General features: G+C 47.6%; 1 protein-coding gene across 1 annotated transcript in view; it reads left to right on the top strand.

The window, feature by feature from the left end:
• NECAB2 (N-terminal EF-hand calcium binding protein 2) overlaps positions 1-20,442 on the top strand; it is a 91,335-nt gene that overhangs the window by 22,814 nt on the left and 48,079 nt on the right. The window lies entirely within an intron of this gene.

The following is a 20,442-nucleotide window of genomic DNA, read 5'->3' as shown; positions in this document are numbered from 1 at the left end:
CTGCATCTGCCTGCCCGGAAGTTTTCCTTGCAAAATCTGAGCCCTTTTGCCATAACTGAGCTTAAAATAGGCTTGGTTTTGTCCTGCTCCCTTGGTGGGAGGCTGTCACTGCTGCGTTTCCCAAACTGCATTCGGAGGCACGGGGTGGCTGAGATGGTTTATGCATAGCTTCGCATTAGTGTCCAATGAATTAGCCTTGGAAGCACTTACGCACGATGCTGCCTTTGGTGCAGAGATGTTCCAGCCCGGATGTTTTACCTTGTTTTTAACTGGATCAGTGATGTGGTTTGTGTGCTCCCAGTGCATTACGAATGAGTGACAAGGTGCAGCATGGCAATGGCAATACACACCTGGGTGGAGGTGACCAGCACATAGGAACTCCTTAAAATGCCTTTGCCACCGCCGCAGGCATCTTGTGTGACCCCCAGCTTGCGTTATTTCTCTTGCCACCCCACCTAAATCTCACTTACGGCTTCCATTGCTACTTCTCTCTCTCGGTAGCAGGACTTCCCTCTGCTTGCCTGGGAAAATCACTGCTTTTGCCTCCTGCCCCGGTGCCTGCGTGACATCCTCCGCTTTCGGCAACGTGGGAGCAAGGGGCAGCACCTGGCTCTGGCATCACTTTTAATTAGGTATCTTCTGCAGATCAGCTGTATTTATTGAAGATGGTTTATTATAGCTGTTAAAATTAAATAAGGCAAAAATTGAATCCAGAACAAATACACTGCTGCAAGTAATCCTTGTAATTTGCTAGCAATTTTTGCCAGACAATTGTGAGAAAATATGTTCTGGCAGCCTGTGTTCAGGCAATTGGCCAGGAACAGCTATAAATCATGTGTATCTGTTTCTTCCTATTATCTTTCTTGCTCTTTTAAAATCCATGGGTTACCAGATAGTATACATTGGAGAGAGGGGAATAATTATCTTACTGACTTGCAAGTGGGGAAAGAAATGTCTGAAGCTACAAGAAGGATACATCCAGATCTGTAACTCCCAGCAAGGACAGTCTGGGGGGCAGGAATAGCTAATTCTTTTCCTGGGAGGATGTGTTAGTAAAGCGTGAAAACGGGTGTTCATGGACATGAGACGCCGGAGCCTGAGTGTCTTTGGTTTTGTGCTTGGTTTTCTGCACCGAGGGAAGGTACTGTGTCGCTCTGGAAAAAGCCTGCAGTGCTTTCAGAAAGTTTTCCAGGTGGAAATCATTGACAATTATTTTTAAAGTGGAAATTTCTCTTCTGTGACCCTGCTGCAGCCTCAGTGCAGAGGGGGAAACCTGTCCGTGTTTCGGCCGAGTCCCAGCCGCAGCTCAGCCGGGAGGGAAGATGCTCTGGCCGTGCTCCCGCTGCTGCTCAGCAAAACTTTCAAGGGCTGGTACACGCTGGGCTCGGGCTCAAGAAACGACTCAGCCCGGGCTTTGGGTTTGGATCTGAGATCGGGTCCCGCTGCCACATTTCTGCCTTAATTAGGTACTGGTATTGAGGCACCCAGCCTGACGCAGCGCAGGCACAAGTGGCTTCAGCCCTCTTGTTACTCATTGCTTCCCGACCTCAGTCTGTGAAAGGGGCCAGATTTTGGGGTGCTGCTATCAGTAATGATCAGAGTGGGTGGCTTTTGGGTGCTTCTGGTGCTGGGCACGTAAACATGGGATTTCTTTTCCTTAAGCCAAAATAATCGACTCCAGGAGCCTGCAGAGCCTGTGTGTTCTTCAGGCACATCATGGTTCAGTTATGTATTGCTCCGCTGTGCCGGCACCGAAATGCAAGTTTGCACCTAGTCGGCTAATAAAAATAAGTATGCTGAGACTTATTTTCCTTTCCAAAGGATTTTCTGTTCATCGTGGAGATGTTCCTTTTCCAGCTGGCTGGTTTGCTGGCTTTCAAACATGCTACACTCAGTTAAGCAAGGCTGCTTTTCCTTCCTCACCTTTGCAGTACCATCAGTTGCTTTCTTTGTTTCCTTACACCTCCCTCCCCGGTTTCTAAAAAAGGTTGAATTGATATTGGCAAATAGCCCAAGATTAACCGAAATCAGTGTATTTACATTAATAGGCTCCACACAGTATAATACGCTTTTTGCTTTCTTAATCCGTAATAGACACACCTGTTAGGAATTAATATCCGATGCTATTTAGTGGTTTGTTATTCTTAAGAAAGCCCAGAGGGATTACTTTTGGCTCTGCAGGAGATAAATGGGGCAATCCGCCCTCCTGGCAGGCGGGAGCAGCCGCAGAGCTGCCGTGGCAGCACGCTGCCGGCTTCTTCGGCGCCAGCTGCAGAGAGCAAACGTGCAACGCTCGCCAACCCCTGCGACTGCCCGGGGTGGGGAAAGAGGAAAGGAAGGATGGAGGAGCAGGAAGGGACCGCACCTGAATTTTAAATGCTTCTGCCTGGGAGAAACTGAGCGATGGGAAGGCAGAGCTTGCCTGGCCGGGTTTCAAACTAGAGACCGGGAGTAGGGGATGGGGGATGCCCTTCTGTCCTGGGCTTTATGGAGTTCAAGCCTTGGTTACATGCAAACATAGCCATGTGCAAAACGGTCTTGTTATACTTTTGTAGCTGAGTGATAGTGGTATTAATGAATACACTTGATATGTGTTAAACAGTGGGGAAAAAAGTGTGTACTATAACTGGAAGTATTTGTTTGCACAAGACTAAAACCAAGATGAAATATTTATATTTTTCAAAGAAAGGAACCAGACTTGTTTTCTCTCACCTGCATCCTATAATCTAGTTGTTGGAAAACAGCAGAGTTTAGAGCTTGCAAAAGGAATTTCTAAGTTGGAAACTAGAGGGGAAAATGGTTTTATAGCATTTAACTGGAAGAAGTGTTATCTGAAAAGAAGTTATAAAAATGGGACTGTCCACAGTTACAATATTAAAATCACGTACAACAAGAGCACGGTGAGCGGACGAGGTGATAAATGCTGCGATCCTGGGGAGATGAGGGAAGGAAAACCGAGCAGTGGGGGATGTTCCTCCAAAGCATCGTCTGCAAATGCGGCTCGCGCAGGACACAGACACTTAAAACTTTTCAAAACCAGTTGTTGCTTTCTAAATGAGGAGCCTGAGATTTTAAAGGTCAGCAGCCGGGGGGGGGGACGACCCCTGTTAAGCAAATGCAATCAGAGGCTGTGCTTACTGGCCTGGCATCTCCTTCACCTCGGGGTGTGGTGTTGCCTGATTGCCTGGGAACACCATTTCTGTAGACGTTTCCTAAAAAGACAGACTTGTGATACCCAAATGAAAGGGGGTAATATTTTTCCCATTTCTCCTCCATCTAGGAGAGATAATAAGGGGGAAGCGGGCAAAGAGAGACCTCGTGGGAGTTTGAGGGTAGAAGAAATGGAAGCAGAAGGTGCCGGTTGGCAGGGGGGACCTCTCCGCAGACCAAGGCAGCCGTTAACAGCAGAGATACACCCTGCCTTGCTCACAGCCGGGGGCCGCGGGGCGATGTGTCCCGCGGTGGCTTTTGGGCACGTCCCTGCCCCATCCCGGCGGGGCGAGCCCCCCCCCCAGCCGCAGCGTCCCGTGGCTGAAGGCTCGGGCTCTTCAGCGCAAAGATTAGCTGGGCAAACAGATCTGCCTTTTTGTAAATATCAAGAACCTTAAAGTGCGGGTCGCTGGAGCCGCTCGCTTCCTTCCCGCGTGCTTTTTCTGAGAGCCCCGCGCTGAACTGAGCAAATGTATTCACACAGCGAGCAACCGAATAACCAAGGCAACATAAAAGAAAGCAATTTTCTTATATTCATAAATACTACAGAACAGGACTGGTCACAAGTAGGGTCTTTCCCCTTTTACCTCCTGTCTTCTACAATTTCAGTATTCAAGTTTTAAGCCCACAGTATGTATTTCGTTGCTCTGATACTTGGGACTGCTAAACCTTTGAATTATCAACACGCTGAGCATTTTGGTCCTTTTATAAAGCAAGAACGAGGATTAAATGTTCCTCAGAGCACTGCTATTGCAGCACCCGGCGCAGCTATGTACAGGCTGATCTTGCGGTAGGAACCGAGTTGTTCTGTAGCACAAACATCCCGCGGGACTTCGGCAGGTAGGAAACCACCGAGCCCATCGTTGAGTGCCTTCGTCTCTACAACAGCACATCAGCGTGTTCCATGAGAGAGACGGACGAGGTTTGGAATTAGATTCTCTTTAACGAGGGTGGAAATAGCAGGCAGCAGCAAAGGTGGTGCTATCTCCCATGGCAAAATGTCAGCTCAGCCCTCAGTCAGAGGTTTCCTATGAATGCATGGCACCAAACCCCGCAGTCACCCTCGTCTTCCTCGCCCGGACCTCGGCTTGCCTCTCCCCTTGGCTGGGAGGTTTGCTAAGGTTTCCCGGAGGGGGAACTGCATCAGCGATCGCCCTCGGCCGGGCTCGGCGGGGCTTGCGGGGACGCAGCGGGCAGCGCAGCGCCTGCGGTCTGCTTGGCCAGCGCTACCTCCTTCTGCTTTGCAGTAGGTCTGAGCTGCACCATGACCCGCAGCAACACCAACCTTTTTGTGAAGACTGCGTTTTGTTTCCTATGTCCTAGGTTATTCCTAGGTCCTTTTTTTGGTATATAAATAAGGTACAAACATTTCAAGCTCACGTGTGTACAACGAGGAAAACAGGTCCCTAAGGACAGGGGGTGGCTCAGAAATCCTGTTGACTTCACTCATCGTTGTGCGTTGAACCGGTCTAGAAATCCAGTTTGTGCTAATGGTGTGGAAATGCCGGTAGATTTAGTGGGTTTCCTGCAGGCAAAGAAGAGCCCGGAGAGCTGTGCTCCTCCGAGGCCACGACGATGTTTTTCTGCTTTCTGGAAAGCTTTTCCATGACAGGTTTGGCAGTGACGTGTGAGCTGTTAGCGCTGGGAGACAGAAAACATCTCTGTAAACTGCTCCTTTAATGAAACTCTTAGATGAGCCTTCTCCGGCACCAGGATGCTTAGTGCTTCAAATGGGTCCAATCTCTGCTAATAAATCGCCTCTTCCACGCGAGGAGGGTTTGATCTAACATCACAGGAGATATCATTGAGGGCTAAACCTAACATTTTCTGTTCCATTAGCTGAAGCTCGTAATGTTGAGTATTTCAAAGAAATACAGTGTTCCCTCAAGCATTTCTATTGCCAAGCCAAGCAACCCGCCACGAAATCTCCATGTGCATAGTACTCCTGATTTTTCTTTCTTGGTTGCTTGGTTATCCAAGCTCTTCTTGCAAGTCCCGAGCAGAACGGAGCCGGGCCGTGCTCCCTGTCTCAGGGCTCCCCAGCTTTGGGAAAAAAAATGTCAGCAATTTGGATTTCCTATGAGTAGCCTGTATAATGTTTCCTGGAATGGCACTTCTGTGAAATCTAGATGGTGTTGGGTTTGGGTGGGATTTTTTTTTTTTTTTTTTAAACTACCAAAGGATTCCACTGATTTTGTTACCAGAGCTTGAATGAGTGTGTTCTATCTTGTAAACTCTTGAGCATCACCATAAGTGCTGGAGGCCCTCAGTGCTGCCACGCTCCTGTGTTAATTCGGTTCTGCTGAAAGCAGAAGGAGGTTCACGCTTCACCCGTATGTCAAACAATTTGGGTCTCTTGACTTTCATGGCCCACGCTCCCTTTTTCCTCCTCGTTCAGCACAAGGCATTGGCTTCCCAGCTGCTCGCTCATGCCAGCCTCCGTTGCTTCCCCCTCTGCTCTCCAGCCATCACCTTGGCATAAGACCTCGAAGAGAAAAGAAGGGAAGAGGGCAGAGGTTCCCTATGCAAAGGCTGCAAACAGTGGGTTTGGACATGCCGATACACGGCAGCACGGCTGGATGTGCTGGCCCCTTTCGCCTCGCCGTGCGTCCCCGTGAGCGCACCCCTTGAATCCTGGGTGGTGGCCCGGGGGAGGTTTGCATTGCAGAGGTCTGCGGCAGGGTCTGGCAGCATCTCCCACGTGCCGTCCCTTTGGGATCTGGTTGATCCCGGGTTATTGGTCACACCGGGAAAGGCTGCGCGCGCTGCTGCATCTCCCACGTGCCGGTCCCTTTGGGATCTGGCTGATCCCGGGTTATCGGTCACGCCGGGAAAGGCTGCAGGCGCTGCTGCAGGTCACATAGCTGCAGCGGCTGCTGCTGAGGTGGCGGGGAGAAGATGCGGATTCAGCAAAAGCGAAGTAGCAGACGGCATTAAAAATTCACAAAGGCTTCTCTGAACCGCAGTCTCCCGGAGAAGCGTTTTAACGAGCTGCCGCAGGGCTGGGTGAGAGAGCGGGGGACCCTGCCCCAGCGCGGTGTTAGGAAACAGCCCCCCTGCACTGGTCAGCCCCCTCGGTTTATGCATTCGTGGTTCTCAATTTTCAATGAAAAATTATACCAGAGGGTTTCTTCTCTTCTTTTCACACTGTCTTAGGAACTCAGTGGAAACTTATTCAGGTTTGCTGGGGAAAAGTAAAATAAAAATTGAGAGGCTGTTGTCAGCATTCGGGGGAAAATGTTAGGATTAAACTGAAACAAAGCTGAAATACTTTAGGTCTGGGATTTTCAGATGTTCCTTTGAAAGTTTTCTTTAAGAAAAGAAGCCTGGTGACCCCATTTTGCCCTGGGAAAAAAATAAAAAAAAAAAACCCAAGAAAAAAACCCAAAAACTTGCAGGCATTTTTCCAATGGCTTTGTCCTTCAAATACTTTTTTGCTCATTTTAGATTTAGCCAAATTAAAGCGGGTTGGGCTGAACCGCAGAGCCCCAGAGCCAGCGGCTGGGATGCTGGGGATGGGGGCTGACAGGGGCTGACTGGGAGATGCTGAGATGGGGGGGGTAGGGGGGTGCTTCAAAACAAGAGTCTTGGGTTGATACACAACTTTCCCTCTGCCTTTCGTGCGATACCTACAGGCTTTGGCTGCTTTTGCAATTAAATCGGAGTGGAGCACATCGAACTGCCTTTCCCAGTGCTGCGCTGTGACCTACTTGTTAAACCAGTGCCTGTGGGGCGGGGGGCGGGGGGTAGGTTTGCATTGTGCAGCTGGATGCTGCAGTGGCTCTTGTTCTGCGGTGTGGCTGGTTATTTCATTCGTCATTTGTTTTAATGTATATTTTGTCATTTGTACTTTATTCTCTATTCTCTACAACATGGGGCATTGTGGAAAACACAGCAAAATATCTTTGCCCTCCCTTAAAACCGAGAAGCCTCATGAGTCCTGTTTTGTGTTTTTTTTTTTTTTTTAACCTACTTTTGAAACAAACAACTACAAAAACTAAACAGAAAAGATATTAATGCTGCAGCTTTGTTAAAAGCTAGTTGCAGAAGTATGTGATTAAAGATGCGCTTGTTTAATTCACTGGAGCAGAAAAACGTATTTGGGTTTTTTTCCTTTGCAATCTTTGCAGAGCAGATGTGCCTTCTCTGCAGCACTGCTCTGCTTCTGGGCTGCTCAGCTGGTTTGCTGAAGCAAACGGATGAAAGAGTGTGGAAAAGATCTGCATTGTTTGCTTTACAGACGTTAAACATCTCTGACAGGGCTGAGACACCCATCCTGCCCTGGACAAATAGCTGGAGACACTGAGCTTACGTTTTTTCTGTGACGATAAATGAGAAATGCAGAAGCTTATTAAGCGGGAGTGTAAAATGAAGAGCAACTGCGCTGGATGCAGCCAGGCTTCGCTTGGCTGCTCGCCCCGTGCAACCCGCGGGGAGCCAGGACGGGCGGCGCTGGAGGCTCGCCGGAGCATCCCTGGGGAGGGACGGCTCTGCCTCGCGTTTAAGCCGAGTCCTGAAGCAAAGATTACCCCAAAAAAAGAAGTTTGTGGAGGAGATTTGGCTGTTGGCAAAGGAGTTGCTCAGAGAGGGACCGTCGAACACGAGCAGTAGTTTGGTTTAGAGCCTGAAACTTCTTCAACGGGACTTTTGAGACCACTGAGTTCCAAGAAATGAAATGTTCCTGTTGCAAGAGATCAGTGCTGTAGGCTTACGCCTGGACTTCGCAGTCCAGGGGTTAAGACAAGAAAGCAGGTTATTAATGATGCAGGTTCTGATTTGCCATTCAGATAACTTCTTGTCACTCCTGGCACAAGGACCTGAATGTCCTATACGGTGCAAATGACAGCGCAGTCGGGTAACTTTTTCTGCCTTCTGAGAATGCAAATGAGGTATCTGCTTTTCGCGTTAGTTTAATTTGCTGTCTTCATCTCTGCGCAGCTTGTTAGCTGCATGGAAAACTGTTGATGCTGCCAGTGCAATCTGGATATTGTTTCGTGGGACTGCAGAAAGCGATGAGTTTGTAGGTCTCTAATCTGCGGTAATTTGCTGCTGATTTGTCAACAGTCAACAACTCCAGTGGCTGCTGCGCCAAAACAGCCACCATGCCACTGCCTGCCTCTTCGCCGTGGTAGTAAAAGGTCATTTACAGCAGTGCTTTTCATCGGCTGCGAGTGTTTTACTAAGCACAGAATAATGCTTCTTTTCCAGGGGGCAAACAAAGTCATGGTGTAACCGTTGCCAGTGACAGGTGGCCAAGAAGGCCAACGGCATCCTGGCCTGTATCAGAAATAGTGTGGCCAGCAGGAGCAGGGAGGTGATCGTGCCCCTGTACTCGGCACTGGTGAGGTCGCACCTCGAATACTGTGTTCAGTTTTGGGCCCCTCACTACAAGAAGGACATGGAGGTGCTGGAGCGTGTCCAGAGGAGGGCAACGAAGCTGGTGAAGGGCCTGGAGCACAAGTCTGATGGGGAGCGGCTGAGGGAACTGGGGTTGTTCAGCCTGGAGAAGAGGAGGCTGAGGGGAGACCTCATCGCGCTCTACAACTACCTGAAAGGAGGTTGTAGTGAGGTGGTGTTGGTCTCTTCTCCCAAGTAACAGCGATAGGACGGGAGGAAATGGCCTCAAGTTGCGCCAAGGGAGGTTTAGATTGGACATTAGGAGAAATTTCTTTACTGAAAGAGTGGTCAGGCCTTGGAACAGGCTGCCCAGGGAAGTGGTGGAGTCCCCATCCCTGGAGGTATTTAAAAGACGTGTAGATGAGGCGCTTAGGGACCTGGTTAGTGGGCATGGGGGTGTTGGGTTGACGGTTGGACTCGATGATCTTAGAGGTCTTTTCCAACCTTAATGGTTCTGTGATTCTATGACAGAAACCAGGTGAGGTTTCAGACTCGCCTGTGGCTGGGTGGCTCATCCCTCCATCCCCCGGGGACCCGGTGCAGCCGGGGGCTGGTTCTGGCTTGTATCCTAAATCCTTCAGTTAGGTTGAAATACAACTTCTGCTAGCGTAGATCAGGAAAGCAAATAAAATGTTGTAGTTGCATTCATAGCAAATTTTTTTAACTGTCTTAGCTGAGAGGCAACACCATGCATTTTCATAAATTTTTCCTTTTTTGCTCAAACGCTTGCCTCTTCCTTTTTTTGAAGCCGAGCGCTGGGTGTAATGAGCTGAAAACAGTGCAAACCCTACCCTGGCCCTCTGAAATATTCGTCTGCACCTTAGAGAAGAAAAAGCGAGTGAGAATGGCTGGTTAATGAGGAGCAGAGGTGGATTAGGGCTGTTTGGTGCCCATTTCTGAGCTTTCCAAGAAATTTGGATTGAATAGGCTGTTGCAGAGCTGGGGTGTATTGGAGTTGGTAGCATTGGCCTCTGCTTTGGGTTGATTGAAACCTCCTGAGATATCATCCCAGGTTGACTTTTTTGGATGTTTCTGCCAAAATTTAATGATCAAGTTTGAAAACTTCTGTGCTGGTTGTCTGCCTGGGGCTGATAGTTCCCAAATGTTTCAGCTAACGCGTTCCCAGCTGGGCACGGTGCAGAATTACATACGTTGCCTTTCTAGCTGCGCACAGTGCAAAATCACGTATGTTGCCTTTCTAAATCTGTTTTCTGAGTTGTCCCCGCTCAGAAGCAGGGACATTAATTTGGCAGAGGAGGTCAGTATGATGCCAAGATCTTCCTTTCTTGCTCTTCCAGTGAAATAACACCCAAATTTGGACAATATTGTAGTCTTAGAGAAATGGCTACGTACACACTTGCTGGGCAAGCTTGCTGCAGGTCTGCAGCCCCATAGGCTGGGCTCTGCTATAGTCTGCTCTGCCGCAGGTATAGTATATATGGTCCTCTCCCTCCCTCGTTGGGACTGCCTCTTTTGCTGCTCTTTTGGGAGCGAGAGTGCCCTGTAAAGACTGCAATGTGTTTTAGGAAGGTGCGAGAAGTTACTGTCAGTAAGCGATGGTGTTTCCCCACGTGATTTGACTTAAGATGAAGAACCTGCTATCTAAAATTCTCTTCCTTCTCTCTTTCCCGTTCACCTTGATCTTTGGCAAAGCCTGCGGCTGTCTACGGAGGTCGAATGTTGGCTGAGCTCTGTGGTCCGGATTTGCTGCTCCTCTCAATGCACAGAGCTGTGGGGCTCCTCGTCTTTGAGCTGTTCCCTAAATCCGGTGGGATACAGAGTACATCTGACAGCTGTGCCGGAGCTGCTGTGCCCACGCTGTGGCTGCTCCAGCAATTTCCCGAGATTACCAGCCGTACTCTCCCGGTCTGACTGGGTGCAGGAGGGAGCTGTAGCTCCAGGGTCTGCTTTTCAGCAGAACAGAGCTTTTGGTTGCTCTCTCTGAGGTGTATAAGAAGTGATCTTCTGATAAGCTTCAGAAGTGACGTTTTGACTTGTCCCTACAGAGAAACGCAGGTTTCCCTCTTTGCTGCTGAACACGGGAGGGGGGCAGGCACTGGTGTGTGTATGTGATCTGTCCTCAGCCAGCCTGGAGAGAAGGGACTCTGCAATATGTTACCCATGGTAGCTTCTCAGAGGCTTTCTGTTCAGGTAAGGTGAAGGTAACCTGGAGTCCAGGAATGTATGAGGTCCCTTGGGCCCCATCTCATTGTTGCAGGAGACCTGAAGGAGAACATGCCGAGTGCTGCCCATGGTTCTTCATCTCTGCCCATCGCCCCGAGCTTTCTGCCCTTCAGCGCATCCAGTGCGATGCATCTGGAGGAGGATGGTGGCATGGCAGGAGTAAGAGCCTTGCAACAGCCTGAAACCATGCGTAACTTTTGATATGTGGGGTGGGGGAATTGCAAAAAAGTCTCCCAAATAAACCCACTCCTCTGCTTTGATGGTGGCAGAGCTCAGTGGCAGATTTAAATCTCTCTCTGTGATTCCCAGGCCACCTCCATTGTGCGTACAAAGAAATACTTAACCTTGCAGGGGATTACGTGTAACACTGTGGTTTGCTGATGCGTAGAAATGAACTATTTGTTGCATATGAAAATAGCAGCTATACTATTTAATATTTTAATATACGTATCCAAATATCAGTTTTTCTCTACACTATTTATTTTAGTGTATTTTTCATGGTTTGTAGTACTTCCTGTGCAGAATAGTAATTTTTAGGGCACTGTAGGAGGCAGGTTCTGTTCTCTTTTAGCAAGGTCTCCTTGGGATAATTTTGCCTTCAATGGAAGGAGGAAGTTTTGAAGTCAGGATTTACAATTGCTGGTCTCATATTAACAACAAGCTGTGCTTTCTTTGTGTTTTATTTCCCCTTTAAATCAAGTGTTTAGAGAGGCTGTCAGTAGCTTGTGTGGTTTGACCGAGGTTTGGTAGGGGAGAGCTTGCTGGTGTTTTTGAAATGCGGCATTTCAGGAGGGTGACTACAGAAGGGGTCTGCAATAAGGCTGCCTGGGCAATAAACAGAAATTTTGGGGGTCAAGTGGTGGAGATCAAAGGTTAATGATGTTTCAGCCTCTTCTCTCCATACAATCTCCTCTAAAACAGAAATTCTACTTTTGTACAACTGTATCTACGACGTCATTGCATGTTACATCCAAGAGTTGAAAAAGGAAAAGAAGGTGGGAAGTGTGGGGAGGGAAGATGCTGAAGGCACGTTAATGGAGAAGGAAGACAATGTTCGGGACGACAGAGAAAGATGGGGCTGAGTAACGAAGGAGGCAGCAAGGCGGATGTTCGAATACGTGGAGAGTCAAAGCCTTTGGGGGACAGAATTGGGCTCCTTGGGTCGGGAGGCTGCAAGCTCTGCACAGGAATCTGCTGCTTTGCCGTGGTGGCTTGTGCTTGTGTAAGTCGCAGGGGAAACAGTTTGAATGGGCAAGTAAATCAAAGGTGCTAAAAAGCTATGGTTGTTCAAAGTCGGTCAGCCATTTAATAGCCCCCAATATAAAGAAGACAGGCTGAGGCAAGATGAAAAATGACTGAGAGGCAGTTCGGTTGTATGTCTGGAGCTAAGCTGGGTCTGCAACAGCTTGGAAATGGAGATCTCCTGATGGGGGAGAGTAAAGAAAGGCGGGAGAAGGTATGTCCCCAATCTCTTTATATTTCTTTATTTATTATATGTAATATATCTCTGATATTTAGCCCAGAGGAGCCCTGAGGTCTCCTGTGTGCTACCACCCTGACCAGTAAAGACCCTTGGTGTGCATCCATCTGCGCTGCCGCCCCTCCGGCCCCCCTCGGCTGCCCAGGCTGGAGCCCAAAGGCGAGCATCGAGAGGTCCGGTGTTGCCTCTTAACGTCAACTATTTACCAGGAGGTCGCTTGCTGCAAGCTACAATTTCTTTTCCCGAATGTTTTCCCACTAGTCTGCCCTGAGCTCGACCAACACGTCCATGTACAAACTGTCCTGGGGACCGAATCACCTGCGGTTTTCCTAAATTATTACAGAGCAGCAGCACGTGGCGGGGCTGACTCAGTATTTTCTTATGCCGCTACAGCTGTGAAGCAAATGGATTGAAATCAGCAGTTGACATTCATTTTCTTTTGAAAATGCAAGAAAAGAAATCTAATTAGAGAAGGGAAGACTGAAACAGGTTACCTCCTGTTCTCCATAGGAAAATGGTGGATTAAGAGAGCTTTGTGGACTACTGGCATCTTTGAATCCTCTTCTAAATGTTGGGGTAAGGTTTGTTATATTAAGCAGCAATTAATTGCATTGAACCTGGCCAGGCTATTTGCACCCTGGGGAAGTCTGATCCCAGCATTTAATTTGTAAAGAACTGGGAATTTCTTTGGAAGGCATTCCTAAACAGCTGTACTGAAACATCCAAAGTCAATATATTGGGTGAGGGCAGAAAAAAACCCATTTAAATCAGCTTATTACAGCAGGGTGAGGATTACCTGGGAACCTGAAAAAAAGTAGAGTCTTCACAAAAGATAGTGGGAGAAAATATGCTATATTACTCCTGCACGTCTCCCTGCCTACCGCCCGACATTTGATACCTATCTATAGCTGCTATTAAAAATAATTTCAAAATTACTTCTAATTCTAGGATGACAAAAGGCTTGATTTGATGATGAAAGCTGAGCAGCTTGGGGAAAATTCTGGCATGTTGCTGGACATTGCTAGATGCCCAGGCTGTGCCTGGTGGGAATAAGGTGCAGGTTTCTGACTACAATGGAAATCCCCACTTTTCCCCAGGCCAGCTCCTAAAGGGAAGATTGCCAGCCATCGTCTGCTTGGTACATGCATACTCATCATCCTAGACAAGAACCAGGCTTTAAGTCATTCCTTAATAACTTACGCTGATTGATATGGTCATTTCGAAATGAAAGTCACTTTTTCCCCTTTTCTAATGGGAATGAAAAGGTTAACCCTGGCACAAAAGGGAGCCTCAGTCCTGCTATATCAGTGCCCGTGAAGGATTTTGAATATGCACCAGTTCCAGTCGTACCGCAAAGCTGCATCATCTGCTGCAGAGCAGAAAGAAAAAGACCAAAATTGACTTAATATTTTGTTTGCTGAACTCCATGCTTTGATACAGAGAGAAGAACCTTCAGATTACTCAAGAAGAGCTGATCTTTACTACGGGGGTAAATGACTCGGGAGGGGTTTTGGCTGACTTCTTAAGAGATGTTCTTTCATTTGCGATGTGCAACTTCTGTCTCTATAAGGCCTCGTCTGAGCATAGGAAGGAAAGATGTCCCGGGAAGATAAAAAAATCCCCAAGGTTTGTATTAACACACGGCAAAAAGGTGATGCTGAAAGTAGAGCTGCATGTGGCATTTGCCGCTGGGCTGGGGTGCAGGTGCACAGCGTGCCCTGGAGCGAGGAGCGCTGTGGGTTATGCTCGTGGGAGTTGCAGTGGGGTCGCTGGCAGAAGATAGGAGACACCACCTTGAAACTGTGTCAACGGCAAGAAGAAAAGCATTTATCAAGTGTTTTCCAATGAGTTGAGTAAGCAAAACCCCAGCTCCTGAAGTTCAATCCCTGGCTTTGTCTGTATGGGGAACTGTGGCTGCTTCTGTGCCAGCCTTTGCATTCCCATGACAGCATCAACCAGTCGGTCCCATCAGCAATCCCAGCCGGCATTAGGGAACACACAGGAGTGTTTCAAACGGAGATTATCAGCTGTGGTGGAAACATCGGTCTGTCCTCAGGTTATGCGTGCGGATCACTTGGTGTGGTACCAACCCTTGTGAAAACATCTGGGCTGGGCATTAGTTACCTTTCAAAAAAAGGTGATTTTGTAGTCATTCCTTAAATTCCTTTCACTAGAAAATTACTATAATTGTAGTAATTTCTTTTTAACGATGTGTGTTACATCTCATTAGCAAAGACATTTGCAGGGGCTCAGTTCCAGCGGCAATGGCACCGTCCTTGTGAGGAGCCACCGAAACATGGGCTGTGCTTCTCACGCAGAGCTCCTGTGGCTTCGCAGCTTCAGCCAAAGCTGGAGGTGAACCCCCAGGCCTGCTGCCAACTAAACAAAATTGCCCCCTATCGTAGTTTAACCCCAGCCGGCGACTGAGCCCCACCCAGCCGCTCGCTCACTCCCCCCCGGTGGGATGGGGGAGAGAATCGGAAGGGTAAAAGTGAGAAAACTCGTGGGTTGAGACAAAGACAGGTTAATAGGGAAAGCAAAAGCCGCCCGCGGAAGCAAAGCAAACCAAGGAATTAATTCTCTACTTCCCATGGGCAGGCAGGTGTTCAGCCATCTCCAGGACAGCAGGGCTCCATCACGTGTAACGGTGACTTGGGAAGACAAACGCCATCACTCCAAACATCCCCCCCTTCCTCTTTCTTCCCCCAGCTTTATATACTGAGCATGACGTCATATGGTATGGAATACCCCATTGGCCAGTTGGGCCAGCCGTCCTGGCTGTGCTCCCTCCCAGCTTCTTGTGCACCTGGCAGACCATGGGAAGCTGAAAAGTCCTTGACTATTAAGCACTACTCAGCAACAACTACAACATCAGTGTGTTATCAACATGATTCTCATCCTAAATCCAAAACACAGCACTATACCAGCTACTAGGAAGAAAATTATCTCTATCCCAGCTGAAACCAGGACACCCCCGAAGTAACACTGTGATACTGGAGTCAAAGTGGGTGGCTAATTTTCAGCTGGCTGCAGAGGAGCTGCAGATGTCTTTGGGAGCAGATGGGGGGCTGCAGTGAATGCACTCCTTCTTCAGCCAGCAGAAAGCTGGTGCGATGCTGTGCAAGGTGCAGTCGCAGCCGTTCGGTGATGCAGGGGACGTGGCCCGTGAGCTTCACATGAGAGTGGCAGCTCAGCAAGCCTGATTTGGGATCACGGAATCATAGAATAGAATCATAGAATCATTAACGTTGGAAAAGACCTCTAAGATCATCGAGTCCAACCATCAACCCAACACCACCATGCCCACCTCCACCAGCCTCCCTGAAGCCACAGATTAAAATGTTGGAGGACATCAAGACACTCGTCAGGACACGATCTAGGTAAAAATAAATGGTCTAAAAAAACCCCACACCGCATTCTTCTGAAAATGGTAGATGAAATGGCTTTCTCCAGGCTTTGGAGCCTGTTTGCTTCGTCATCCTTTCCCCTGTTCGGTATGACTTCCCCTTGCAGCCAGTTCTCGGGGTGCAGTTCCCGGTACCTCCGGGTGTAGCTGTGTTACAGTCGTAGCCATGGCACAGGGAAACGGGGCGATAAGCGATGGCCTGCCTGCCCAGGACATCCCCGTCGGTGCAGTCCCGCTGCAGAAACCCCCAAATGGGTCCAGCTGACCGAACATGGAGAACATCCAACTTTTGAGGCAGGTTTTGCGGCTTAAAAACTCTGTTAAAAGGGATATTTTGAGGTCTCACATTTAGTGAGACCAATCTGCAGCTTTCAGATCCCATCACAGATCAGATCTGTGGACCTGGAGGTAACTTTTCCTAACAGCCCAGGACTTGAAAACTCAAGTCTATATCCAGCTTCATTTAAATGACTAAAGCTGCTCCCGCTGACTTCCGAGGGATGAAGGGTCCAGGGTGGAAGCCAGTCCGTGTTCTCGCTGGCTCGTGTATCTGCACACACACTCCTAAGAAAGCAGAAAAAAATGCAGTCGTCATTTTTTATTCAGAGGCCACGATAAAATCCAGTTTGCTTACCCGTAGCTCTGCTGGCACTTGCACATTAAGCGGGGCTCAAAGCGTTTTAGAACTCAGAGTAATAAAAATAAGTAATGAAATATATTCATAATATAGCTAGAAAATATATGAGCAGTCTCAACCTGATGTAATTGAAAACAGATTTAGCAAACTCAGGCTCAGAAGAATGACCTTATTTTGTAGATGCTTTAAGCTGTTTGTATCGCTGAGTCCATTTCCAAGAACTCAGCCATCAGATTTAGATTTTGGACGATTTATGATCTTAGTTTGATTTTTTTCCCCTGGTTGCGTTAGCGGGTGAGAACAGGCTGATTGCGCAAATTAGAAGGCATAAAAGCCACCTCTAGACTCCTCAGATTTTCACGATGGCAAATGGAGCAATAATAAAATCCCAGTTGGAGCTTTCTGATGTTCTCCGTTATATCCTTCTCTCTTTGGTTAGTTTTAACTTTGGTAGCTCTCTTTGGCCGGTAATTTGCTTTGGTCTTTGCCTGTGATTGAATTATTTTGAAAAGCTAGAGTAAAATGAAGATTACTCTCTTAGGAAAAAATGATGGCAGAATAGCTGTGGCCTGATTCTCTCTTCTCTCCGCCGGTCAGCGCCAAGGTAGGCGATTTCTAGTTGGTGACATTCGTCCTTGCTGCCAGCTTAGGTGTTGACTTCAAGCAGTGGGTTTCAAGGGGAGGGGGGTGAGTAGGTGAAAGAAGGTTGTCTGCCTTTAGTGTGCTCATCCAGATGGAAGTCACAAAGACTTCTCTAGACCTTAAAACTGCTGGAAGCTTTATTTTGTTTAGTGAGATTTGGCGTGGAATCTCAATTTTTGTATTATCCTTCCTATGACATGGGCTGACATGTCCCACGGGGCAGGGCATGGGTGAGGTCGAACCCTACGATTGACGCTGCCGCTCTGGTACAACGCCTGACAGTTCATCTGGAGAATTTCTATCTCTCGTACCCAGGAGCTTGCAGCAAAAAGCAGGTTTCTGGAAGTCTTATCCGTTCTTTGGCGAGCGCAGACACTTCTGCTTTCGGAAGCAGCTTGCTTTCCTGCGTCTCTCCTGATAAGGCTGCTCCTGGAGCACAGCGTCTCCATCAGCCCTTATCACGGCCCGCGCCGCGGGTGGACCTGGTGTCGGTAATGTGGTGGTCAATCCTCCTTGCCCAGGATTTTCTACCGGTTTAATTTTAACTGCCAAATCCCAGCCCGGTCTGCTTCCTCTTATCGCCCGAGTTCCCCGAAGGCTTCCTTGCCTGCCGGGCTCCAGCAACCTGTGGCTTTCTGGCTGTTTCACAATTATAGATATGCAGCTCAAGGATTATCTTGTTACTCTGGAAGGCTTTTGCTTTGTGTCTTTGCAGACAGGTATTCCAGCTTGTATTAAATAATGATCAGCTTTAAGCTGACTGGTACTTTGTGGTGGTGTTTGTTGGGGGATGAAAGTCTTGAGCGCTGTTTCCCAGTAAGATTTGTACTTTTATTCAAATTCCTGCCAGGGTCCAACCAGTTCTGTGGGGTCTCCGAACAACAAAAATGAAATAAAACTTACTGTCACCTTCCCCTTTCTCTAGATCATTCGCCCATCCTGGATTACTTTGGGCTGTTAAATGGCAACAAAAATTTGGCACGTGTTGGTACCTGCCTCCCTGTTCTCACCAGCGACTCTGAAGGCTGCAAGATAGGAATCAGAGCAGCATTTTAAACACCGACGTAGGCTGCAGCAGAAATGCAGCCTGGCATGCACTACTCCAAAAAAAAAAAAAAAAAAAATCAACTAAGAGTAAAATGAAAGAGACAAGTTATAAGATGTAAACTAGATAAAGGAAAAAGATATTTTTTTTTTCCTTAAACTTAGAAACACTTTTGTGCCTTTCAGAGGTGAGCAAACTGTAAATTCAGATTAAAGTACTCTCTTGAAAAAAATAACTTCATTTTACAGTTTCTCTTTCCCAGTAAGTTGTTTTATGTGACTTTAGGTGAACAAGCACTGATTTAAGGTTTACAGGAAAAACGTGCCATATCGCAGCCTTTCAGTACTTAAAGGGAGCTTATAAGAAAGATGGGGACAAACTTTTTAGCAGGGCCTGTTGTGACAGGACAAGGGGGAATGGTTTTAAACTAAAAGAGGGAAGATTTAGACTAGATCTAAGGAAGAAATTTTTTACGATGAGGCTGGTGAAACCCTGGCACAGGTTGCCCAGAGAGGTGGTAGATGCCCCATCCCTGGAAACATTCAAGGTCAGGTTGGACGGGGCTCTGAGCAACCTGATCCAGTTGAAGATGTCCCTGCCCACGGCAGGGGGGTTGGACGAGATGAGCTTTGAAGGTCCCTTCCAACCCAAACTATGCTATGATTCTATATATAAAGAACTGTTTAGCCCTCGTGGGATAGAAATGCCGTTATCCTTTTGATCTTCATGCTTGAAGACATATATTCATTGCCAGTCAGGATCAGAAGAAACCAAACCTTGATCTTGGCTAGGATACCACATAAACAGGAGCACTGTGGGGGAAGCTTCTCATCCAGTTGTGCAATACGCAGAGGTGGAGATGGACGGTGTGGATGGGGCTCTTGCTCTGGGCAGAGTCTTTCACCTGCGTGAGCTAAAGAGCGTCACTACTGGGTTAGCCTCCAGTGACACTGGTGGGATGCTTCAAGCAATAGGTGCTTGTTGAAGTATTTTCCCCTTGCCAGATGCTTTAGTTTTCTGTAATCAGAAACCGATGGCAAATCTGGGACCCATCCTTTGAGCTGTGCATTGGTATTCTGCACCCTGCTTGCTGCAAAGAGGTCACATTTTGGGCAAGGAACGCAGAAAAACAATATAGGCAGCTGGGAGCTCTCTATAGCCATTGTGGTGCTCTGAAAATGATACCCTTTTCACCCACTGTTGCTGTAGATTTTGTTCTCCTGCTGTGTTCCTTTCGTAATTGCCAATTAAATAAGTATCTTGGACTCAATTTATCACTGGTCTAAATTTGTCTGTGTCAGGCAAGGGAAACTGGGTTAGCATTTGGCAATGCAGGTATGTTTTTAGGAGCAGCAGGCTTATTTAGTTTGGGGAAGAAATATTGATGTGTATGTGGTAAGTTGGCTAATTTTGTCTTCTGGTATCATTTCCTGAAAAAGAAGCAACAGAGTTTATAATTGATTTGATTAAATAATAAATGATACATTCTCCTACTGCAAAGTAGGCAGCATTTCCAGTCTATGAATCTTCTGTGGATATGAATGGAAAGACTCTAAATAGTACGTGAGCGGGGATGGTTATTCTCCCCTAGGCACTGCTGCACGCCAGAGCAGTGTCAGCAGCTTGAACAAGAAACTCGAGGTAAATTAAAGTTTCTTTAAAGTTTCTTTTGTCTCTCTTCCGTTGCTTTATTGCTGAACTTCAGACCTTCTCTCTTCCAGCTGTGGTTTTAGAGACGTGCTGTACCTGTCCACAGCACACAGTGAAAGGCTCCAGATTTAACAGTTAGGTGTAAGCCTTCGTCACCTTATCAGCGAAAGTTGCAAAGGAGTCCTCCTTATATCCCCTCGTACATGGAATTGATAATTTTTTTTTCTTTGTTGGTCATTTAAGTAGGCTGTAGTAAGCCGAGTATTAAATTAATGTGGGGGCCAATATATAAAATAACATGCAAAGTGTATGGCCAGATTTTTCAAATCTGGATGTTATTTTTCAGTCTCTGAGTTGGGAGCAGAGACATGTTGCCCAAGCACTGACTATCCGCAGGGCCTCTTTGTACAGCTGGAGATGAGGCTCCTGAAGCGCCTACGTGCTTCTGGCCAGAGCCACTATCAAACGTTCAAGGATGAACTTGGAGCTTGCTGCTGAAATTACAGCAAGTTCCTCTCTAGATGCCCAGAGGAACATTATTAAAACCTCTGTCTTGTGACTCCTTCACGTAGGTAGGTTTGCCAAAAGGCACCCAGCAAGCTGTAGCCCATATGGCCGGGCAGATGGATTCTGTGCGTCATCAGGTCCCTTTAGAAGTAAAGGCACAACATTAAGGTGACACAACCCTTGTGTGTTTAAACAGTTGACAAGCGAAGCAAGATGTGTCTTGTTATGCTTGGTAGCTGCTATTTTGCGTTTCTGTCCACAGCTGCACTGTGCTGGAGAAGATG

Source organism: Calonectris borealis, chromosome 12, assembly GCF_964195595.1.
Source record: "Calonectris borealis chromosome 12, bCalBor7.hap1.2, whole genome shotgun sequence".
NCBI classification, from domain to species: domain Eukaryota; kingdom Metazoa; phylum Chordata; class Aves; order Procellariiformes; family Procellariidae; genus Calonectris; species Calonectris borealis.
This window is presented reverse-complemented; position numbering and strand designations above follow the sequence as displayed.